The 26,549-nt window shown below is 36.3% G+C and overlaps 1 long non-coding RNA gene across 22 annotated transcripts in view; it reads right to left on the bottom strand.

Moving 5' to 3' along the window:
- Window positions 1–26,549, bottom strand: part of LOC126075907 (uncharacterized) — a 319,320-nt gene that overhangs the window by 159,265 nt on the left and 133,506 nt on the right. For 18 of the 22 annotated variants that reach the window (XR_007517338.1, XR_007517337.1, XR_007517341.1 and 15 more), the window contains 3 exons: window positions 16,791–17,101; window positions 15,540–15,959; window positions 8,931–9,135 (listed from right to left, as the gene is read on the bottom strand). This is a non-coding gene — a long non-coding RNA (uncharacterized LOC126075907). Of the gene's footprint in view, window positions 1–8,930; window positions 9,136–12,187; window positions 12,279–15,539; window positions 15,960–16,790; window positions 17,102–26,549 lie in introns of all 22 variants that reach the window. The other 4 variants (XR_007517330.1, XR_007517335.1, XR_007517333.1 and 1 more) reach the window with 4 other exon arrangements.

The raw sequence follows: 26,549 nt of genomic DNA, 5'->3' as shown, positions 1-26,549 counted from the left end.
TTTGATTTAAGCTATTTCATGCTCTTTACATGTTCCTGGGCCAGATAACAGTACTTTAATATTTGGTAGCGAAAATGAAACTAGAGCAGAGTCATTTTCACATATTTCTTATTTTTAGTATTGGATTCCATTGTATTTATGTAGGTTCTAAACCTGTCATAGAGAACCCAAATTATACAAAACTTTGAGGGTAGAAATGAGCATAATTGAAATAATTCAATTTTTGGTAATTACAATTCTCACTTAAACCTAAATGAAATATGCCAAACTATAATTATGCTCAAATTTGCATCATGAAAATTATCCCCATTCTGCTCACAGCATCTTAAAATATCTAATAAGGGATCTTAAGCTCTTAAGGTTGAGTCAAGAGGCCTTATTTTTTCACAGCCTTGGGGATGAGGAGACTTATTATGCATTAAAGGCAGTTATTCAGCCTACTGGGAAAAGGAAGATGGGTCCATTATTTCCTCACTATGTGCTGCTCAGGATTTGTACCGTAATCTTTGGATACCTATAAGTTACAAAGCCATTAATGAGAGCTGAGTACCACAGCAGATGGTAAAAGATTAATGCTTCCTTTGGAGAAAAACCTTAAGAAAAGCAGTTTATGCTTTAGGACAAAGGTAATGGAAACCAAAGACACAGAAAAGGCTGTAACACTATAAAACCAGCCACTTGAAAACAAGCACTGATTTGCTACCCATTTTAAAATATTTAAAGCTGCAAGACAACATGAAGGCAATGTGAATTGTTCACTGATTCTTAGATGACTCCTGGGATCCAACTTTATTATTATTACTATTTACTTGGGATGCAAAAAGAGAACACCCACAAAATACTACACAGGATAAGCTCTCTGTTTAACTAACTTTTCTGCTATTGGATTTGATTAAATGAACCTGCTGACGTGATTAAGCCTGCAAGATGGTTTATTTCTCTTCTTTGGGACAGTAAGTGGGTAGAAGCTGCAAATACATTGGTCAGGAAGTAGTTGAGTCTGGATGTACAGGGCTGACACATTGTCAAAGCACACGACAAGTGTCTTACAAAAAAACATATGAATGCATCTCCAGTTGAGTAAAATATTCACATTAATACTGGAATAAGGCAGGAGAACCCTGGATGACATCCCATCTGTTCTTATGAATTAAATTTAGAAATCATATGTAATATAGACATTTCTGTCTGAATATCATAAAGCCCTGACACATCCAGGCTTTCATTAGAAAGCTCCGAGATGTGACTTGAATAACAATCTGTCTCAGCTAATTAGTATTTTCAGTTTAGCATATTCACTTCCAGACATATTGCTGTTTGCACATGGTAATTTAGGTAAACAGATACCATCCACAGCTGCATCAATTAACACTGCTAATCAAAACTGAATTCAGGTAATTAGGCACATTTATGCAAAAAAAATGTGTAATTTTCGAGAAAAGCTAGATTCTTCAGTAATATGTCAATAAGTAAAAATCTCCTTTTCCTCACAAAAATGAAGAACGAGGGGCGAGAAATCTTCATTAATATATACATCATGCAGACAGAGTAAAATCCCTAAATTAAATCTCACTCTTTAATTGGCCCGTATTTTCAGAAATTGGATCATATTTTTCATAAATGTTTTCCTCAATGTTTCCACATAGTGAAGTTGATTCACATCTGCCTAAGGGTTTAATCACCATCAAGCAGGACTCAAATGGTTAATGAATTCTCAAGTATTTATATGATGAGAAGGAATGTTGGTCAAACTTGATTCTTCTATCCTGCCTAGCATCTCTTAGGGTAGAAGCTCTCAGTAAGTCTCATTTATTATACACTTAAATTTTCTCTGCTGCAAAGTACTTTAACTGGCTGTTAGAATTACAATCCTAATTTCTTATTTTCCTGCAAATACTCTTAAAACTTCCCTGATTCTACCCAAAGCCCTTTAGTTGCTTTTTAATTTATTTCAAATGAGTATCGTGAATTTTTTGTCTTTAAACAAATATAAACCAATCTGATAATTCTGAGAAAGCATTATAATCAGTTCTGAAAACTAGCTTAACTGTTGCTAACTAATAAAAGTGGCCAACTAGTGACTAACAATTCAGGTAGACGGAAATTGATGGGCATAGATTTAAAGTTAATGTAAAGGAGAAAATTTGACCATTTTCAAAAACATTTTGACTTTGTACAGAAGTTCATATGGGAATAATTGCAAGTACCACATGAGATACATATATAGAAGTCCTTGGGTGGTATAAATGGTTGGTTTGCTTTACTACCTACTGATGGAAAGTTCGAGGTTGGAGGTACTAGTCCACCCAGAGGCATCTTGAAAGAAAGGCTGGATTATCTACTTTTGAAAACTCAGTCATTGAAAACCCTATGCAGCACAATTCTATTCTGACACACATGGGGTCACTAAGAGTTGAAGTTGACTTAACAGCATCTGGTATGTGTATGTATGTGTATACTGTATTTTTACGCAAATAACACTCGTGTTCTGCATTTCTTTGCCAACCACTCCCTCCCTGGTTGAGGCATTTTCGCAAGCATTTTCGCAAGCACTGCTATGCCAATTTTTTTTCTTACATTTTGCTGTAAAAAAAAAAAAAAAAAGTAGCACAGTGTGGTTACAAAAATACCTCGAAAGGGAGAGGGAGCAGCTGGCAAAGAAATGCAGAAGGCATGCATCATTTGTGTAAAAATACAGTGCGTATACATGTGTATACATATACACATATACATATATATCCTTTCCTTCTTCAGATTTTGAAGATTCAGTTTACTTCTTAAACATCAGACTTTCATAATGAAGCACTGAGTTCAGTGTCCCTAGCTTTATTTTAATAGTAATAGTCACTTTCAATCCAGTTTAGCAAACATTCCCTCCGTGCCTACCATTTATCAGGTACTCTCCTAGGCCCTGTGGTTGGATGTAAAGATGGATTTAACGGACCACATCCCTCCAAGTCAATCTTAGGTTTTACAGACAAACATAATCAACTTTTAAAAGGTGGAACAAGTCTCCAAGTGGAAATATCTGTCAATTTCAAACTTTTGGAAGCTTCTGGCTAAACTTTGCAGAGGTTTACTTTTTGAGCAACTGAAACTAATTCTGTTGTTCTCATAATGAATCATTAAATGACAACAAAACTTTTTTGCAAAGTAGTGTGATACCTTTATCTCATATTGCAGTAATCCCATGAAATTTCTATGTTCATTTTTCTGTATTTATCAAAAAAATTTTTTTTCACCTAGCTTTTTAAACTCATTTGGCATAAACAATTTGGGAATTCCCTATGAAATAGAATTCTAACACTATCTGTGTGTTAATCTGAGTTTCAAGAGCAGAAATTTTCAAATACAGAGGCACGTTTATCAACAGTTTGTTAAACTACTTATGCCGATGAAAGTGCATGAGGTGGGATGAGACACACCTGACTCTAAGATTTTGCTAAACGAAGTTATTTGATTTTTTTTTAATAAAAGATAAGTAAGGACAACATTTTATAGACAATTATAAAAAGACAATTTCAGTGACTGGTTTTCCATGAATCAAATTATTAGTCTTTGGGGAGGACAATTTCCGGTCCCCATGAAATGAGTCAACTGAGGGATGTCCATACTTGGATGCACCCATGAATAATCAAACTACTCTAAACTACTTCCGTCACCTCATCTGGTGTGAATCAGGTGAGGATTAAGTCACTGATGCCACACGGCATTCTTAAATTATAGTTCTTGTGTTTTAATAAACTCTCTTGTCTGGAAAAAGGTTGAAATTTCATCTTCTAAAAACCCTTTCAACAAGTTTCCACAAGGTGGATTGCTATGAATATTACACGGCAACTCTGGGGAAGGAAGGCCTGGAAATATAGCACCAGCTTCCAACCTAGGCTGTGCTCCTGACTTTGAGCAAATTATTTTCCATTCCGAGTCTCAGTTTCTGGTCTCTAAAATATGGTTCGTACACTCACCTCACTGGGCTGGGACCGTACCAAAAAAAACCAAACAGGTTTCCATCAAGTCAGCTCTGACTCATGGCAACCCCGTGTGTGTCAGTGTAGAACTGTACTTCACAGGGTTTTCAGTGGCTGTTTCTTCAGAAGTACATCCCAGCCCTTTCTTCCTACATGCCTCTAAGCTGAAACATGATGCTGTCGAATCAATTCTGACTCATAGCGACCTTATAGGACAGAGTAGAACTGTACCATAGAGCTTCCAAGGAGCAGCTGGTGGATTCAAACTGCCAATCTTTTGGTGAGCAACCATAGCTCTTAACCACTGTGCCACCCAGGACTCCTGGGGTGCCTCTGGGTGAACTCAAACAGCCAACTTTTCCATTAGCAGCCCAGCACATTGGCTTACTATTTACACTACCCAGGGACTCCACCTGGAATATAAGAGGTGCTCAATAAATACTTGTTGAAATGGAATAGGGGTCAGTTAGTGATGGCTCCAGAAATGTTAAAGGCTCTTTAGTCAAAGTTATCTTATTAAACAGTTCTCCAGATTCCAAAGTAATGTGTAGAAGTGGTGTGCTAGTTTTAATAGATAGCACAGAATGTAATCAAAGAGGCCACATACTGCTATATTACGTAGGTAAACTTCCAATTCACTGGAAAACTAATGCCAATTAGCTAGAAAGTTAATATTGGAGCATTTATTGTTTCCAGAGTACTATTATTATTTGTGAAACATATTACAAATTATTCACTTGATCAATATTAACCAAATAATTTTATGCTAGAATTATTGTTTATTAAAGAGAATAGCATGTTGGAAAATTTATGCTTGGCTACACTTCAGCTATAAATGATTTTTTTTTAAAAACCCTGAAAATTCTCAAATTTGCCCCATTATCTCTGTTTAGCCCAGCAAAGGAAATTTGTTCATAGTAGGCCTAAATTGAATTGTTGACTCACAAACAATAAGCCATAAATAAAACGACAGCATTGGTTCCTGTTTAAACAGTCTGCCTTTCAAGCAGAAGGGCTCCAACTAAAATATGTGGCCCATGAAAATATCAACTGGATTAATTTTGGTTTGTGAGTGGCAAAGAACGTTATTTCACAACTGTAAGAGAAAATCTCGGTCTGGGACTGGGTGGACTAGAGGGGAACAGACTGCCAGAAAACAGAGGCAGCATAAAGAAATAAAAATGTCTTTGAAGTACACTCAAGCAAAACAAATGATTGGATTTGGGATTCAACAAAATATAATCTTATTTTCCTTTGCACTTTCACCAGCAGTTTTTTTGACACTAAGACAATATGAATCTCACCTTCTGGAGCCATGATTTTCTTTTATGGAAAATACTGCAGATTACTGAATGGTAATCCAAATACAGAAGGATGCCGTCAATAGTTTGGCACATTAACTTTCTATGCTTAGCTAATGTTGTATTTATGAGAAATTTTAATACCGAAAATTATTTTCATTTTGTTCTGGTAAAAGGTAAAACAAGATTCATCTAAGTTGGATGTTATTGGAATTGTATTGAAAAAATTAAAAGCATCTATTTTAGGGATTTAGTTTAGCAGTAGTGTTTATTTTTGAGCAAAAATTATCTTTAATAAGAAAACAAATATTATCATGAAGCAGCTGCATTTAAAGTATGACAATTCAATGTACCAAAGCTAAAGCTGATAATCTATGCTTTATCAGGCAAGGTACAGAGCAATGTATTTGTTTACAACTTATGGTTGGAGCACTAGTCCCGCAATTAAGAATTAGGAAATCATCCTTATAGCAAACAGATCTTAGTTAAACATATTATTAATCTATGCTTCAAGGTATTATCCAGCTCTCTGGAGGATGCCAGAATCGCTTTGCTAGCTGAATAATCTCAGACCCTCCATCACAAGTTTTTCATCTTTGACTCTCTTCCTAGGTCTGGAGTAGGGGCTTATCTTTCAGAAGGGGGTTAAAAGAGTACATGAAAAGCCTGCAAAAATAAACTATAGCACCTCGGGCTTCTTAATTTTTACAGTATAATGCCTGGGACTTTTCTACCTTGGCACATTCAGCATGAATTCTTTGATGAAAAGAGAGAAAAATAAATTACATACAGAATGAAGAGAACCTTTATTATCATTTTGATAGTTCACAGACACATAAAAGGAAGACTCTTTCACTATGTGGTGGGACTTAAAACTAAAAATATTCATTCATTGACTTAGTCATAAAGGAACTTAACTTGGTGGGAAAAAAGGGAATACAGCTTTTTTGAAGTAATGTGAACATGCAACTTTTCACAAAGGCTTCAAGACGAACTAGCAAAGAAAAAATAAAACTAGGCCATTGAATAGCATTATAAATGACTATCATTTGCTTCTCCTATAACATTTTTGAACCCAGTGAAAGACTGATTATATCCACATCGGAAAGAAAATTCCAGACATCAGAAATAATAGACATCTAGGAGCTGCTTCATCGGCAACGGTAGCAAAAAGCGCAACGTTTTCAGGAGACATTACATAGATTTCACATGGATGAAATACGCAGTTTAGGTGGTGGGCGACAGAGAGAAGAGAGATGCCGATATCAGGTATTCCTTACCTCTTCAGAACATCCCCAGGTTATGTTTTTCCACAGAACACATGCAGTTTCAGGCTGTGCAGATTGGCTTCAGGCATCCGGCTTTTGTTGGGCTGGTGGTTTTGCTGTTGTGAATGGTGGGAGCAGCACCTGGGACCCTTTTCCCATGCGCACTCAATTACCTATACATTATTCTATAACTACGCTGCCACCGGGATGCTCTGCGAGAGCTGTGATCCTTTCAAAGCAGCATCCCATTCAGACCAGCAAAAATGAAAATTAAAATAGGAGGGTTTTTTTTTTTTAATTTTTATTATTTGAATGACATACAACCTCCTCAATGTTTGCATTTAAATTGGACAGAATAATTCAGCTCTGGCTTTTAATTTCAGAAAGGTTAATCACCCTAACAAAGGTCAATCGAACTTGAATCTTCAATAAAATTGCTACAGCCCCCATCACCTGCAGGACATTTATTATATTTCTATTTCCATGCAAAAGAATGCATTACTTTCATTACCCACCACTAATCTTCTAACTCTTTACATTAGCACATTTTACCGAAAATATTAATTCCTTGGAAACTCTGACAAGAGTTCATTTCTACACCTCTCAGGAGATAATCCTGTTTAAAAAAACGGGTGCATCAGCTGTGAACTGCTTTCCCAGCCCTTTCTAATCCGCATAGACCTTTGCTCCTCCAACGGAGTTCGAACGATATCAAACCTCAATTACACAAAATCTTGTGGAGGTTTGGGTTAAAACAACAATATATAATTTTAGGAACTTCGTCCTCCCTATTGTCTGTGATTACGCCATTCATAATCCACTGGTTTCTATTCATCATCTTTAGCGTGTACAAGAGTGATTGATTTGGAGGAAGCAAGTGTTAACCACATTTGAGCGACTGTAGAAACACTTAAATCCATTAATTTAGTCACTCGATAAATACGTATTGAGTGCCTATATGTGTCAGGTAATGGTAGGGGATGATGCAATGTCAAAGACAAAAAAAGAGAGTCAGGATCATGATCATGAGAACGGTATTCTACCCTGAAAATGATGCCCAGGACATAGGAAAAGGATGATTTAAACCTTTACTTTCAGCTTGTCTTAATCAACGTCATTAAAATTTAGTGAAGACTGGGAATGTGTTAAGTCAAAATTTTTAACCAAAATTTCAATAAGCAGCATTTAAAATTATCTGGACACTTAAAGGTTTTCAAACTTGTAATCCCATAAAATGACTCACTTTTTAGTTGAAGAACATGAAATTTCATTTTCAAATTTTAAAATGAGTATATCAAGGATGTCTATTTTCCCGATGTTTCCATTATCGGGGAAAAAAAAAAAAAAACTATGAGAAAGCTGAAATGGGCTTCTTAAAAATACATATGGTGTGCCTTCATTTATTTTCAAAATTTTGTTTCTTGATGTTTAAAAACTGCTATGATCACAAAACACAAATTGTAATGAGCAAAAGACAAATTACTGCTTTTTGCCTGGATGGCCACGGAGGAGAGGTAAGAGAACCTTAATGTATGTCCCCAATTACATTGCAAATTGATTGTCTCGGTATCATAGCAGTTATGTGACAGGGCGTAAACAACCCAAACTTCGCCTTCTGCGTATGTTTTGAGACCCCTTCCTCTCTCTTTGTATTCAGATGAAGCGCACAGGCATATACGTGGAGGCACATGGCTCTCCTCATCAATATTCACGCTCATTAATTAGCAATATGTGAAGGCTATAATTTGGGAAAACTCCCAAGAGCCTGAATATTCAATAAAGCAAAGTAAATCAGAGTAAAAAAATTCAGGTAGAAGAGTCAATGGCCAGATTGGCATTAGGAAATAACCTAGAATTTCAGGAAATCCTGGTCTTTCTAAATGTTGCAAAAAAGCCCCAATTATTTTGTTTGGCTTAAATCAAGACCCCAGTCCTCCCTCCCACAGTCTGAGCAATCTCTACATATCCTTTCACTACTCTTTTTTTTTTTTTTTTGCTCTCATAACCAGGTTGATATAATAGGATAAAGCACAGAAGCTGCTTTTACATCGTTGAGCAAAATAAATCTGATGCTACACGATATAAATGCTCAACTTATACTCGTTACCAAAGAGTTTTTCTGAAAACTAATAAACATTAGCAAGACGCACCAACCGGCAAAATGTTGCTTTATATTCCATTCTCAGTATCGAAAGCAATATAATTATATTTCTGAATTTCCAGATACGGATGAAGAAAAAACAAAGGTTTAACAGAATATGCTGTAAATGATTAAAAAGCATATGGAACGTTTATTAATCATTTTGGTCATGAAACAAAAAAAGAACCTACTACCCACCAAACAAATATCTTAATCAGAAAACCAAGAATATGGAATTATGAAAGAAACGTACCTTTGGCTGAACAATTTTGCGATTCTTCATCTTGCCAACACGGCTTTGCCGTTCCACCTTGAGCAAAAGTCGACTCCGTGTCCATTGTGATCTCAGTGACAATGCCATCATATTGCTGGCAAATTTTTGGATTAAACTTTGCAGATGTAGTAGCAACTTTGTTAATTATGGTGTTAGCCAGCTGGTGGGTGCGATCCGTCACCCGCTGTAAGAAAGCCAGACAAAGAGACATCTAATCATTGCAAGCAGAGCAGATAGATTTTGTTCCTTTCTTTTACGTGTCACAGATTCTATCCCTTCTGACCCTCTCCTCAGCCATCGGCTGTCAAATTTAGATTCTGCAAGCTCCCAGCTACCCTTTATCCCCGCCTTAGATCTGAAACTCCTGGTTATCAGGCAGACACGCGTCATCAGCTGTCTCAGAGCAGGAAGGCAATCAGGTGAATACTACTTAGTATCTTGCATTGCTTTCCGGCGAGTGACAAGATTGATTCGGGACCAAGAAGACATTCAGATCTCAGACTTGTAGTACCCAGGGTTTTGAGTTCAGACAGTGGGGTAGGCACAACGTTGCAATAGGGAGGACTTCGATCCCAATCTAAGGGCTGCAGAATATTAGAAATTTAAGGAGAATTAAAAAAAAAAAAACCTATCAGATTTCCTTTCTCAGATCCTTGATACTTTCTTTTCCGCTTCTGTGCTACCTTGGCAATGACTGTGGGCAGACTGTTACCTGGGGGAGCTGGCTTCACAGTTGGATTAACTTGAATCAACCTATGAATCAGTACTCTGGCATTATGAAGTTGTCTCTACCTAGCCCCCCTCCCTCCCCCCCATTTTTTTAATATCAAGAAAAGCACTCTGTAAATTCCAATTCTGGGAATTTATCCTTGCATAAAAGTTCAAATCATATGTATGTGAAATAATATGAGTAACTAATTGGGACATCTCAGCTAAAGATAATTTATAAATTTTGGAGGGGGGACAGACATCTTTACATCCTAGTACAAACTTTCCCTGAAAAAAATCAGTCTACTGACATCATAATAACTATGCCTGTGTGTGTACGTGTGTGTATGTGCGTGTGTGCATACAAACATATAGACATAGACATATGCACAGGTAGCAAATTTACTGAAATTTAGATGTATATTAGGTAGTATGCACAGTAACATTTCTATAACAACAATATTTTTAAAAGTGAAACAATCAATCAGTATATAGTTTGATGTACACATTACACTGATTTACATTTTACTAAAAGACTGTTATCCCTCATTAAACTGTTTAAGCATCAATAAAGTAAAAAGATCAAGCTGCAGAGTTTAAAATAAAAAAGAGTATATGTAAGTGATTAAAAAAAACCCAAAACCCATTGGCATCAAGTCAATTCCGACTCATAGCGACCCTATAGGACAGAATAGAACTGCCCTGTAGAGTTTCCAAGGAGCTCCTGGTGGATTCGAACTGCTGACCTTTTGGTTAGGAGCCGTAGCACTTCACCACTATGCCACCAGGGTTTCCATGTAAATGATAATATAGTTATATTTACCAATAAATTAGTTGGTCTTTCTGAGATGGAGGAATTCGACTAGCGAAAAGTTAAAATGCAACCGTGAAGTACATTTTACGTTAGATTTATATACACTTGGCTCCCTAAAAGAGCACTGGCAGTGAAGTGGTTAAGAGCTTGGCTACTAACCAAAAGGTTCAAAGTTTGAATCTGCCAGCCGCTCCTTGGAAACCCTATGGGGGCAGTTCTACTTTGTTCTGTAGGGTTCCTATGAGCCAGAATCAACATGATGGTAACGGATATGATTTTTTTTGGTGGCTCCCTAATGGGTCCAAAAAGGTTACCTCTACATGTGAAAACTGCAGTTATAGTGTGTTTTATTAATAAATCATGGTATGTACCCTGAATTTATACTTTGTTTTCACATAAGGACATTCTTGTAACAGAGGGTCCAAAATTCTTGTACTTAGTTTACTTAGCCTAAAGTGCAAAAAAGAGAAAGATATGACTGTATTTTGATGCAACCTAATATACATAAAATGAGAATAAAATGATTTTGGGAACCCGAAAACCACAGAGCAAGATACCTTCATCCTGGAACGACAAAAGAGTATCTTAAATCTCTCCTGAGCTGGGATGGGAGGGGAAAACACGGCTTCAGGAATTCTTAGAAATAAAAAAGTATATATCTTTCTGAGAGTAAAATCCTCTTTATCTTCATGTCTTGGGCTGATATTAAGAAATGAATCAGGTTCCATAACCAAAAGCACAAGAGAAGTCAGAAATATCAGAGAAAAAGAGTATATAAGGACCCGGTATCAAAGGCAAAGAATCTTAGGTATGATTTTTGCTAATGCTCTGTTTGGAAAGCAGCTGCCACCTTCACATTCACCACCAGCCTTGGCAACCACATGGGGACTGGCACACAGTATTTTATCAAGAGCTGATGAAGAATGAATACTATAGATGCATACACCATCATCTTTAAAGCCCAATTTACCTATATTTATAATTTAAACAAAATCTGCTGTAAAAGACCTCTTTAAAGTGTTAAAAAGCAACGATGTCACCTTGAGGACTAAGGTGCACCTGACCCAAGCCAGAGTATTTTCAGTTGTCTCATATGCATGTGAAAGCTGGACAATGAATAAGGAAGACCAAAGAAGAATTGAAGCCTTTGAATTACAGCATGGGTGAAGAATACTGAATATACCATGGACTGCCAAGAACAAACAAATCAGTCTTGGAAGAAGTACAGCCAGAATGCTCCTTAAAAGTGAGGATATTGAGACTTCATCTCACTTGCTTTGGACATGTTATCAGGAAGAATCAGTCCCTGGAGAAGTACATCAATCATGCTTGGTAAAGTAGAGGGTCAATGAAAAAGAGGAAGACCCTCATCAAGATGGATTGACACAGTGGCTGCAATAATGGGCTCAAACACAGCAACAGTTGTGAGGATGGTGAAGGACCAGGCAGCATTTTGTTCTGTTGTACATAGGGTCGCTATAAGTTGGAACCTACTAGATGGCACCTAACAAAAACAATATATTTTAAAATGCAAAATTTCACTCATATTATATTAAACAACAACAAAAAACATATTATATTACCATGTATTTATTCAAAGTAACATTTTCAAATATCAAAGATACTTATTTTAAAATATCAAGAAAGAACTCTAAAAAGAGTTCAAAATAGACATTTCTCTTAAGATTCCAAAATGTGTTTCCATAATGCTTACCGTTCACTCCTGTGAAAGCAATTCTAACTCAGAAAGTTAGAATGAATCAAAAAGCTGTCTTTACTCTTTGACTGAGAAAGGGACTTTTTTCCTAGGAGATTCAAAAAAGAACAAACCATACGTGCTATATACACAAAGGTTTTCATTGCCATAGCATCTATAAGAGAAAGAGGAAACAATCTGACATCCCCAAAGAAAGAAATCATTGAATAAATCATGGCAATTACTCGTATGCAGTCATCATGTGATGTGAGAATTGAGAAAACCAACTTGTTACTCTGCTGAATTAAAAAAAAAAATCAGAATACAAAATTGTTCATATATGGATTACTGGGTATAGTTGGACAAAGACTGGAAGAAGAAATGCCAAAATGGGAAATGTGTCCTAAGGGATTAAAAGGTATTTTCTTCTTTTACACAAGCTTGTTTTAACATTATTATAATTGTTAATCTAAAAAATGAATAAAAGAACTCTGTATGTCAAATGGAAACAATAATAATCATACCCATCTGATATGGTTGTGGCATTAAACCAGATAGTGTATTTAAAACCCTTTGCATATATTTTGACCTGCAGTAAATAGTCACTATTTATCTTAGTCATTATTTATTACAACCATGATATACATAATCCTGATATGTCTTCTCTATATTACATTTTTTATTTTTTCTATGAAACACTACCAAAAGTTCACTGAATTTAGTAAGGCAATCTGAAATAAGGAAAATTCAGAATTTCGAACACAAGAGAACCAGTACATGGCCTAGAGGGTAAAGTGATTTACAAAGGAATAAGAGAAATAATTGCAGGTATAAGTAACTTCCCTCCCTGAGTGGCACAAAAGGTTAAGCACTAGACTATTAGAGGAAAGGTTGAAGGTTCAAACCCACCCAGAGGCCTCTCAGAAGACAGATCTGGTGATACGCTACCAAGAGGTCATAACCTTGAAAATACGGAGCAGTTCTACGCTGCACACATGGGGTGGCAGAGTCGGACTTGACGGCAATTCCTGACAAGGATGATCGCTTACAATACACCTATGAAAATGCAGAACTGCTAGAAAAATGAGACTGAATAAGAGAAATTGACAACCCTGAGGATTCTCTGTGCTCTCACTTTTCTCTCTCACTTTTATTTCCAATGTGAACAACTGCTGATTTCCTTCTCCCTGTGGCCACAAATTCCAACTTGGCTGCACATGTCAGCCCCACCCTTCACAATTGGGTTGTTCATTATATAAATACAGTGCATACATGTGGAATATTTTAACGGTTGAAGCAGTCAGTGAGGACAAAACAATGCATACTTACTTGAACCAATGTCACAAAACAATTTGTGTATAAATTTTTGAACGAGAAACGAATTTGCACTGTAAACTTTCATTTAAAGCACAATAAAATTTAAAAAAAATATTGGCAATACTGCCCATGGAGAAGTATCCATTTTGGATCCTCACGGGCCACTGATTCTTACCCTCTGCTTCAGATACTTTCACTGGTGTGCCGCAAACAGTCTTCCATCAGCCCTTGCTACAGCCCTTCCTAATCCCTATGATCACTTGAATATGGTTAATTAAATCTCATATGTGTATTAACTCCACCCCTGCCCTCAAACCTGTGTGGTGTAGAATACCCTTCTCTGCTGTGCTGTGGTCTTAAGAGTCAGACATCTTCTTCCGTTCCATTTCTGATTCATCACTTTCTAGCTCTGGGACTTTGGGGAAGTCATTAAATCTCATTATAACTTCGTTAAAAAACAGAATAACAAAACTTTGTAACACTATTGTGAAGATTAAATAATGCATGTCAGTAGTACTGGCACATTTGTTGTCGTTGAGTGGCATCAAGTCAATTCTGACTCATAGCAAACCCATGTGACAGAGTAGAACTGCTTTTTTCTTGTCTGTGATCTTTTTGGAAGCAATTGCCAGGTCTTTCCCCTGCAGAGCTGCTGGGTGGGTTCAGACTGCTAAGTTTTTTTGATTAGCAGCAGATCACTTAACTGTTGCACCACCAAGGCTCCTTTGTACAATAAGTGTCCAATAAATGCTCTGCCGTTGCTGAAGGAGCAATAGAACTACTAAGCAGGACAGCCTAGCAATCAGGAGCAAAGGGATCCAGAGTCCAGCTTCCTGGGAGAAGCAAGCCTGAGCTTTCTCACTTAAATAACTAACAACAATAGTAATAGTAATAATGTATCTCTCCTAGAGTTGTAAGAATCAAATGAGTAGCTAACGTAAAGTACTTACCTCTTAAACAATACTTTCAATATTATTATTACTTTGCTTACTATGCTAATTTGTTATTTTTTCCCCATTGCTTAACTATCATATACTAAAAATAAAATGAAGACTTTGACTGTGAAGACTTGAAACTATATATATATTTTATATATATATATATATATCCCTGGTTGGTGCAAATGATTAACGTGGTCAGCTGCTAACTGAAAGGTTGATGGTTCAAGTCCACCCAGAGGTGTCTCAAAAGAAAGACCTGGCTATCTTCTGAAAATTCAGTCATTGAAAACCCTATAAAGCATAGTTACATATAACCCAGTGCCACTGATTCGATTCTGACTCATATATATGTATATATGTATGTATATGTTATATAACACACACACATAGATATGTATTTATACATTTATATATATCCATAGGAAACCCTGGTGGCATGGTGGTCAAGTGTTATAGCTGCTAACCAAAAGGCCAGCAGTTTGAATCCACCAGGCGCTCCTTGGAAACTCTATGGGGCAGTTCTACTCTGTCCTACAGGGTCACTGTGAGCTGGAATCAACTCAACGGCAGTGGCTTTTTGGGTATATATAGGTGCATATACACATACATAAAACTAAAGAGAAAGACAGACTCTCTCATACGTATGCTTAACAATATATGGTCAAAGATTCTTGTTGCAGCAATATTGTAAGAGCAAGACTGACAATGATCTAAAAAGTTACCAAAGATAACTTGTTAAATAAGTTATGTGAAATATCATGCAGCCATTAAAATGAATGAGGTATAGTAAAAACACTGATATAAAGCTATTTCTATGATACATTTTAAGGCAAAAAAGATAAGCACAGAATCATGTATTATATGTTATTTTGTTTAGTAGGGTTTTGTATATAATGTCTGTACATTTAGAGGATATCTCTAAAAAAGATCACAGCAAACTGCTGGCAATGGTTGCTTCATCAGGGAAACTGGGAGGTAGGGACAGGAGTGGAGGGAGGTAGATCTACTTGGACGCTGCGCCCTTTGCTGCTGCATGAATTAACGTCATGTGTATGTACCTCTCTTTTTAAAACATTAACCACTTTAACAACGTGTTTTACATTTTGACCCACCTTGAATGTGCAGTCTATTTCAGCTTCTTTACAAAAAGGACCAGAAGTCCCCTCCTTCCCCACGCCAGCAAACGGGGTCCACCAGCTGATGTCTGCCCAGTTGCTCAGCAGGGCGTACGCGTTGTTTTTCTGCACCATAACCTGACCTTGCTACCTCTTCCTTCCCACCCTTGGTTATTCTCCGTGTATTTTCAGTAGCGTCTGTTGCATGAATTGATTTTCCTCACCCCATAAACGGTGAAATGTTGGGATTCTTGTAGCATCTCCTTCTCAAAGGATATCTTCCTTATAAAAGATTTAACGTGAGAGGACAAGCTGCATTTCTACATTCTGTACCATTCTAGAGTCCTTTCAAGTAAGGAGGCCCTTCTTCATGTCAAAATGTACAAATGTCCTCGCAGAGGGGGTTCACTCTCAAGGCTAAAAAAAAAAAAAAAAAAAAAAATTGCCAACTCAATGTCCAGCGTTAAGAGTTCTTAACGAAACACAAGATGCAACACTGCACAGACTCCTAGTATATGATACACTGTGAACTGACAACTTTAAAGTTCTGCGGGGGGCTTAGAACTTCAGGTTTTAATTTTCTTTTCAAAAATGCAACTTTGAGAACCCACTGCTCATTAAAATAAATAAATAAACAAATGTTAATTGGGACCTTCACAGTAATCTTTAAAGTGTCAGCTTTTCTCCCTAATTTTAAAAGATGCAGATAGCAACCACAGACTCCACCTTGTTGGCACCTGATGTTGATGTTAGCTATCAATAATGTCTGGCTTTGCAAGGGGGGTGGTCTTAGGTCACCTGTAACCTTAATTACCTTGTGTGTAAAACAGCATCAGACTCATAGGGAAAAGAGACTGGTTAAACGGGCTAGCTGATATCTAGGGCACAATTGCCAACACTGGGTAAGCACTTGATAGCAGGTGCTCTCATCAGCAGCACCATCGCTGTCCTATCGTTCATTTAAATACCAACAGATGTCCAAATACAGCTCTAGGGTGTGACAAACCACTGGGTCTTTCCACTTGTTGATTTTAAACTTTTTCAAAGGGAAACAGGTCTATACAGCAACTGGTAATTTTAAGCATAACCAAAAAAAAGAAAAAAACTCATTGCCATTGAGACAATTCTGACTCAGTGACTCATAGGACAGAGCAGAACTGCCCCACAGGGTTTCCAAGGAGCAGCTGGTGGATTTGAACTGCCAACCTTTTGTTTAGCAGTCAAGCTCTTAACCACTGCACCACTTACCAGCAATTTTTCAACTTTAATGTCCATGCAAATCAAATGGGGATCTTTTACACTGTAGCTTCTGATTCAGTAGGTCTGGGGCACGGGGGCCTGTCACTCGGTTTCTAACAGCCTTCAAGTGATACTGATGGTGATGGTATTAAGTTGCAAGGTTCTGTACCACCGTGGACTTCACAGAAGGTAATAATGGCATGCTTGGCAATGAACCCAGTGAATATTGAATTGTATACTTCTGGAACGAACCACAATTGTAATTTTTTTCTTCTCTCTCTCTTGCTTAACTCACTGAATAGCATTTACATTCCTGGGTACTGAAAAAAAAAAACGCACGTGTGCAATAAAACTTCAATTAGAGTGTTCTCTTCAAGTTAACTTTTGGTGAATCCAAAGGCAAGAAAAAACAGCTGTAGCATTCTTAGTGAAAGGAAAGGTCCCATTTATTTAAATAAATAAATAAATAATAAGGCAAGAGTTTTAACCTTGAGATACTTTAAAAGAGTAATAACTCTTACTTCCTTTCTTGTCATAACGCAAGTATATAATCATAGTTTATATTCATTCTCTTTGGCCCAACTACAAAACAAGGTATTAACAAAATCCCTTTTCTGTGATCTGTATGCTTCTCATGTGTAACTAAATATTCATATCTATTTCTACTACAACTACTTAAGGGTAAACAGTTTCATTAGTAAGAATATTTTTCCTGCAGCAAGCCGATACAGCCTACAATTCTGGAAGCATTTCTAAACTCCCACTAGTATTTTCTTTGCAATGAGCTAATTCCTTTGATTTGCTTGAGAATAATTAGGAAAATTTAACAGACTATGAATAGGGTAAAATAATACTTGAAATTCAAAAGCCAGCATTCAGACAAAAGCCATACAGGCTAAAACCAAACCCACCGCCATTGAGTCAATTCCAACTCATAGCGACCCTATAGGACAGAGTAGAACTGCCCCATAGAGTTTCCAGGGAGCGCCTGGCGGATTCAAACTGCTGATCTCTTGGTCAGCAGCCGTAGCACTCAGCCACTACGCCACCAGGTTTTCTCCATACAGGCTGTATGGTCTAATTCAGTGTTTTGGTTTTTTTTGACTGTTTGGACTGAAATCCATGGTAAAAAAAATTATTTCTAACACACCTCTGTACCAAACATTCAGTCAAAATATATTGGAAAAAATTTATTCATGAAACAACACTCTCTCTGACTATACACAACACACTCTGATATTCTTAATTCTTCTCTTTGACTTTTTTTAATGCTGGTTGATTTTCTGACCTAATAATGAATCATTCAAACTTATGAGTTTGGAAATAACAAGGCCTTGGGCAACTCCTGGGATCCAAAACTAGTTCTGTGACAGCCTGTGGGTACAAGGGATGATCAAGAAGTAAGGCCACTGCATAATAGTCACGGACGAAAAGCACGGTGAAAAAGCCCCTTTATGGGCATTTTAGTAGCAATTAACAGAACCCACATCTCCTCCAATATACCCAATGTAAATCTCTTCTCCCCTACCATCTCTGGAGGATAATGTAAGAAAATCACCTCACACATTTATGTACAATAATGGAAGCCAATTGAATTACCCAAGTACTATCAGAAAATAGTAAGAAAGCAAATTAAGAATGAATATTGGTCAGAATAGACAAACACAAGGAAATGTACAGCTAGCAATTTGTGATCTTTTAAATAAATTCTAATATAATAAGCTGCATTTACCTGGGGTTTATATCAGGAAACCAAAGGAACTTTCAGGGACTTGCAAATCATAAGAGAGCATGAAAGTAAAAAGAGAGATTTTGGGGTGCTTTGATCCATTTAATGTGGGAATGGCCAAATTAGACATTTTAGTAGCTCGAGCAGCACAGAATCATCACAGACTAAGAGTAGGGGCATTCCTCTTCATTTTTATAAAGGAAACACAGCAAACAGGCGTGTGAGATAAGAAACTAAAACAAATAAAATTCATTGCAACCATATAGATTTGCTTGGCTGGTTTGCTAGATCTTTTCATTCAGATTAAGGCATTAACTAAAAAACTGCACCCCAGTTGGTAGCAAGATAGACAAAACAAGTACGGGAGGGTGGGTAGAGCTATCTACAGTGGGTCTCAGGGTCATTCGGCTTGAAGAAGGATTGGATAACCTTTCATATTTCCTTCCTGCACAGTTATTCTCAGATTCCATATGGGAAGTACAAAAATAGCAATGCAAACCTCCTCAGCTCAGAGTCGGGTACCATGCGGGGGCTTGCAAGATACTTTTGAATAGAACACAGTTAGCTGAATGTTTTTAAAACAGCAATATAGAGTGACAATCAGGGGTCAAATTCTTTATACATACATTTTGTTTCTTAATGTTTCTAAAGGAAATAGGTATTCCCACAATTTCCTAAAAGTTATTTGCACATTGAGTGCATATATGCAGGATAAAGTACATGTTTAGTAGATTAGAGGGTCATATATGTCACGATATTCCTTCTCTTGGAGAGAGATCTGATAACTCTCTCAAGGGCCTCTGGCTCTTATGAAGCATCAGTTTTTTGCTCATCTGAAATTATTCTGACAGTTTTGACACTACATTATCATCCCAGGATTATGGTATACTTAAAGACAAATGAAGATTCATGAGGAATTAGGAAAAAAAAAATACACGTCTCCAAAATACCAGATTAGAATATCGAAGGTTAGCAAATATAAACTTCATATTTTCTGGTTCAATTAATCATAACTCCATATACTTGAATGTGGGTAAGTAAACATTCCATGCTGTTTCTTCCACATCCCTGCCCTTCTGCTCCATACAAGAACAGGTAACTTACATATTTCATTTTAAATACTGGTTAAGAAAAAAAAAGTGATGATCCTTTAGCATCCTATAACATAGAATGATTTTTCCATATGGATTTGGTCTGACTCTGATTTTCTCTGCAACTCAGCCTCCCCTCACCCTCCTCAAAAAGAGGAATGTTGTCCAGCAGAATCTTTATATTTCTATTGTAGATTGTATACCTTTTACTCCCACATGGTCTATTAATAAGATACTATGCTATCGGACAGTTTATGAAATTGCAAAGACAAGTAGCAATTTTCTATGCAAAGCTGACCCTACAAAACACATACACACTCATACATATACAGTGAAATATTCTTAAGTCTGGGGGGTCCCTCACAGAGTAAAGTAATTAGATGGCTTTGAGGACCTTCCAAAAAAACTTATCATGCCAAAAAGAAAAAGTCATCCAAAATAAAAAGTGAGGTTAGTGCCCGAACTTTTCAAATGATGATATTTATTTACTTATTTGTTTGTATACACATTAATTTATTTTACCAGCATCAGCTAAAGTTGGAGTTTGGAACACTATGCATTAACAGGAGAGATGAAACAGATGCAATACACACTGAAGATCAAAGCACCCCATCAATTCATTCGAAGAGTCAAAATCCAGCTGAGCCTCAGAACCCTGTCTGCATAATAAGAAAGGTTGACTAAAACATAAGGATTAAGCAGATGAGCTGTCTCCTGCAGAGGCATTGGGGGGAAGCCCCACTGAGACACTTGTAAAGACACTTTGGAACCACACACCTGCTCCTCCACAGTCAAACCTACAGGAGACCAGCCTGGCCAAAGATGTTACACAAATGTACTAAATTGTGAGTTTTAGGAAACAGGAATATATGTCCAATGGGTGGCTTTTTATTTGTCAAGAAGCTTGCAGTCCAGAAAAATGACAAATTAATAGTCTCAATTTTTCCAGGGTGACTTACAAGTGGTTTCATTTCAAAACAGAGAAAAAATAGAGTGAAAAATTTTCTATGTCGTGAAACAGCATTGGGAAGGTGCCTACCTCCTGATCTTTTTACGATTGAATTTTGGCTTTTCTTGGGACAATCTTGAATAACTTGGTAAACATGTACTAGTTATATTTCCCATTATCAGTAACTTATCATTTTTATTTGCATGAAGAATATCCCACTTTTTATGAAGACATTGCCTGATTATATTCATGGCTACACTAAATTATAGAATGTAGATCTATATAGCAAAAATATAGTACAGATATTAAATACACTTAAGATACTATGCCTATGACAAACAGTACATTTATTCTGATGACCTCACCACAATGTTATGTTGTAGATACAGACATGAAATTACTTTAAACATCATCAACAACAAGAAGATTTCAAACAAAATTTAAAAATTAAATTTGCTATGAATTAACTTTCTTAAGGGTGATTTAAATATGCAGTTTATTGTTGTCGTTGTTAGGTACCGTCGAGTGATTCCGACTCATAGAGACCCTAACAGAATGAAACACTGCCCGATCCTGCGCCATCTGCACAATCACTGCTATTTGAGCCCACAGTTAACAGACTCAAGGAAATGCTAAGAATTAGAATATGTTTTATTCATCAAAATAAGCAATACTTAATTTGAAATGAAAGCAGTGGAATATCCCTGGAATAGAGCAAGCTGCAAAATGCTAAGTGGCTTCATGGGGTTGAAAGGCAGAATCTTTGACCTGCTCCGTAGTAGTCTAATTACAAGATCACTCACTCACTCACTCAAACAACACATTTTTTACAGTGCTGATTATGGGTAATGCACTAGGAGGGATACAGAGAAGAATTAAATGTGAACACATAAATAACAACACTAAACCACAAGTGCCAAAGGGTGATGTGGATAAATGCTGTAGAAATTGGTCATTTGGGGATAGAGAAATATAAGACTTAATTTAAGAGGTGGGAGTTGACTTGGGACTTGAAGGATAAGATGGAGAGGAGGGAACTAGCTTTCCAGAGGGCAAGAAAACCCATTGCCATGGAATTGATTCTAACTCATAACAGAGATAGAAAAGCCTAGAATCCGTTTTGAGGGAGAACATGTGATTCCATCTGGCAAGAGAATTGGGAGAGATTCCTGTGAGGTCAAATATGTAAGAAAGGTAATTATAAGGAGTCTTTACCACTTTTTTTTTTTTTACCACTAGATAAATGAGTTAGCTCTCCCCCAACCCAGTGCTTCTCAAGATGTAGTCTTAAGAATCACTCGACGTTCTTACTGAAAACTCAGATTATCAGACATCATGAATCAGAATCTTTGGAGATGAGACCTGAGAAATTGAATTTTTGAGCAAACTCACAAGATATTATATTATTTTTAAATCTTTGCAAAGCACCAGAGATCTTTACTTTTGGAGAAGTGAGCTGATGGACATGTTAGACCAACCTAGGGAAGGGAGCATTGGAAGAAAACAAGAAAATGCCCTGGACACGAAGTCTAGATTAGAATTCCTTATTTTAATCCAGGTTTATGATAATAATCACCTTTGCTCCAAATAAACATCAATATTTTCATTTCTGTCAAAAGTTGAAGTTCTTACTCCAAAAATTTACCAAATTTTCCTATATACCAATATTTCAATATATTTTTAAGAATATCTCTGATGTTCAAATGTTTTAATAAAACATTTCTATTATTTTTTTACAAATCCTTTATAAAGTACACTATCATACTTCCGATAACTCTACTTCAAGTACCCATTACCAGAAAGTCTCATTCAATTGTAACCATTACGATAAATAAAAGTTAGTTTGGGTAATCACTAGAGAAATTAGCAAATCATTCAAGAAGACAGTCATATTGGTCAACAGTCAAGAGAATAAATAATATGTAGTGGTGGTGAAGGTACTAGGAAAAGAGAACTATTGATGTTTGTTTGTGGGAGTTTAAACTGATATACCATTTTGAGGGGAAATTGGTAATACCTGATCAAATTCAAAATGCCTATACTCTTTAACAAAAATAAAGTTTGCTCCTAATAATCTAGCTTAGAAAAGTAATCACAGAAATGCATAAGGGTAGATACATAGAGCAAACACCAGAGTTTCCAACCTGTTCATTCTGGATTCTGGTTCGAGCCCCTGCTGAGAAATCTGCATTTTCAGCAAGTTCCCAGCCACTGTTGCTAAAATATAGATTCCAATTCAGAATATCTTGGGTGGAATCATTAGCATCAGCTGGGAACTTACTCGAAATGCAAATTCATTCATTAGATAGCTTTCATAAAACCACCTTCACTCATTCTTTGATTGGGTACTTATTTCCCAGAGAATATCGTAACATAGTATAGAGAATGTTAGATATGGACACTTATTTTATGTATAATAGCAATTTGTTTTCAAAAGGACCCCCAACAGACACTATTTAAAATCACTAATTTTATACCTAGGTAAAGAAGGTTTTTCTTCTCCTACACCCAACATAGCTATTTCTAAAATTATTAATATAAAATTTATGATTTTCTAAAAGTCAGAAAAATTCTTTTAATTTTTAAACGTTATAGAAAAAACTCTATAAATTCATCATGAAATTCATTACAGTTAGGTAGACTTATGTATTTCTCAGATTTCATTTTTCAATTTTGCAGCAATTGGTTTAAATCCGAGTTCTGACTTCATTCTAATTTTAAGAAATATAAAGGGGAAAAGTAGAATACAAATAATTATGGTGTCAATTAAATCATATTTTTTGTATATTTAAAAGCATATGCCAACAAGGAGCTGGTGCACATGTGTCTCTTACTGGCTGTATATATTACAATGAAAGGAGCAGCTTTACAAGCCTATTCAGACCAGAAATGAGAAGACAACTATTTACTGCAGTGTTTCATAGACTATGATGGCAATTAGTGATCCCTACACCTATTTTTTTTACACCTATTATATCATTTAAATTACCTTTTTTTTTTTTTTTTGGTTTTCTGTCATTTCATAGATATTCTTTATTTTTATTTTTTAATATCTTGTTGAAAGTATACACAGCCAAGAAGACAACATTTCCATAATTTCCACAGGTACAATTCAGTGACATTGATCACATTTTCCAAGTTATGCTACCATTCTCGCTATCCTTTTCCAAATTATTTCCACAACCATTATCTTAAACTCTCTGCTCCCTAAGCTTCCCATCCACATAGTTTATAAACTCTGAGGATATCTGAATAAACATCAAGTTCTTGTACAAAATTATTCTTTCCTTAAATATGAAATTAGAAAGTCTAATAAAATGAAAAAATAATAAAAGGTTTTCTCCAGATTTATGATTGATAAAAAGACGGAGTTAACTACTGTTAGAAGATGTTCTGTGCCATTTAAGTACAATCTGTTACGACTGTAGATTCATTGCTTTTCTGGATGGATCAATGACCTATGAATTTTAGAAGTTTTTTGAAGCTACAGTCAGGTTGATACAGAGAACATCTAGGAAGGATTAAAAAAATACATGCCAACAAGGAGCTTATAAAAGAAACAAGACCTGTGAAACAATTAAAAATATTTTTTAAATAATAGTGTTACTGTACCCTCATCCTTGCTGGTGGAAACATAAAATGGTACAGCCACTGTGGAAAAGTTTGGTGATTCCTCAAAAAGTTGAACACAGAACTAACATATGACCCAGTAATTCCAACCTAGCGGAAATAAAAGCAAGAATGCAAACAGAAACCTGTTCACCGATGTTCACTGTGGAACTTTTCACTATAGCCAAAAGATGGAAACAACCAAAATACCCATCAACAGGTGAATGGATAAACAAAATGTGGTATATATATGTATGTATATATATATTTTATATATATATATATACACACACACACAGTGGAATACTACTCGGCCATAAAGAGAAGTGAAGTCCCGAGGCATGCCACTACATGGATGAACCTTGAAAACATCATGCTGAGTAAAATATGTCAGTCTACAAAAGGACAAATACTGTATGATCCCAGTTATATGAAATAAGCAAACTTATAGAAACCAAAGATTATTAGTGGTAACCAGGGTTGGAGGGAAGGAAATGAGGGGTTTGCTCAGGGGCATTAAGTTTATGTTGATGGTGGTGGGCTGATTTGGAAGGGGATAGTGAGAATGGTTGCACAATTTGAAGAATGTAATCAATGTCACTGAACTGTAGGTGTAAAAATTGTTGAAGTGACGTAAGTTTTGTTATGTATATTTTCACCACAATAAAAAAAATAATAATGTAAGTATGTGCTGTACAATTATAGAACAAAAGGGCAGGTCACAAAAATACCCATAACAATTTATCTGGTGTTTTCCAAACTTTCAGGTATGGCCATTTATTCCTCATAACTACACCAAATGTATAAACACGTATTTTCAGAGTATATATGCATATTCTTCAGCTTCAGCAACACTAGTTCCCCCAAGTGCCCTGACCTGTCACCCTGTAGCCACGTAAGAATTTTAGGAATTAGAGGTAAAATACGTAAAGTTCCACGACATATTAGCAGCTCAATAAACAGGGGTTGTTATGATGATTTTTATTTCTTTCTGCTATCGGGAAAACTTGCTTATTCATTTAGCAAATACTTATTGAGCTCCTACTCTGTGCTAGACACTATACTGAACACAAAACTAGGTGATGGAGATAGAAGAGGTACAAATAGGTAAGTCCCCTAAACAGACAGGAGCTGGGTTTCTTATTTTAAAGACTTTTCAAAGAAAGTAATTCTATATTCTCCCCAGCAACACTTTCCAGTTCCACCACAGCTTATTCTGACATCTTAAAATATTTACCCTTTGTTTCTTATTTCTCTGGACTCTCAAAAAAACACAATATAACCCCTTTATGCAGATTAAAAAAGGAGCCCTGGTAGTGCAAATGATGAAGCACTTGGCTGTTAACCAAAAAGTTGGTGGTTCGAACCCACCCAGCAGCTCCTTAGGAGAAAGATCAGATGATCTGCTTCCATAAGGATTACAGCCAAGAAAAAACTCTAGGACAGTTCTACTCTGTCACATGGGCCGCTATGAGTCGAAATCGAGTAGACGGCCCCAGATGGCATAGATTAAACCTATGACAGGTATGAGTATTTTTCTTAAAAAATCTTTTAAGGTAAAGGCTACTAGACAGTAAAGCCGAATAATAAAAACACACCAACATTTGGTATAGTTTAGACCTATCAGTAAGAAGGTTAGAATGAAAACTAGCTCAGTTTTAAATTTATGCTGCATAAATCATATCAGAAATGTAGACCGCTCCCCACAAACTTCTTAATATTTCAAAGTCAGTTTTCATCAGTCATGGTTTACTTTTGTCTTGACTTAATTGAAAAATGTTGTACCATATAATGACTATCATACAGCCCTCACCAGGTTTGCCGGGGGGGTGGGGTGGGGGGGGTCAATGTCATAGCTTTAGCTTCAAAAACAATGACCTTTAACTTTTTAGAAGTTTTCACAAAACCAGCATCTTCAAAGTATTGAGACCTGTCTTAATTCTTCACAGTACTTGTGTAGCTTCAGAACTTTCTTTTCTTTTTTCTCAAGATATTTCTACTTCATCAGCAACACATGAATTCATTAACTTCACTATTAATTCAGATGATTTTTTCATTTTTGTAAGCCCCAAGTTTGTCTCACCAAGATCAGCCCTCTCTGTGTTCCATAAAATGTAATCAATCTCTATTATAGTCATGAAAATGGTATTTGTCACTTTGCTGACAAAAAAAAAAAAAAAAATCAATATATCTTCCAGGGCTGAACAGGCATTTAATGCAATGAATTGAAGTCTGTTAGAGAAATTTAGCTTGCCAGGATTTTAGGACAAGCTAATCGAAATCCAAAGAAGAATTGATGCATTTGAATTACAGTGCTGGCGAAGAATACTGAATATACCATGAATTGCCAAAAGAACAAACAAATGTCTTAGAAGAATTGAGGATGGTGA

This window comes from Elephas maximus, chromosome 4 (genome assembly GCF_024166365.1).
Source record: "Elephas maximus indicus isolate mEleMax1 chromosome 4, mEleMax1 primary haplotype, whole genome shotgun sequence".
Taxonomy (NCBI): Eukaryota; Metazoa; Chordata; class Mammalia; order Proboscidea; family Elephantidae; genus Elephas; species Elephas maximus.
This window is presented reverse-complemented; position numbering and strand designations above follow the sequence as displayed.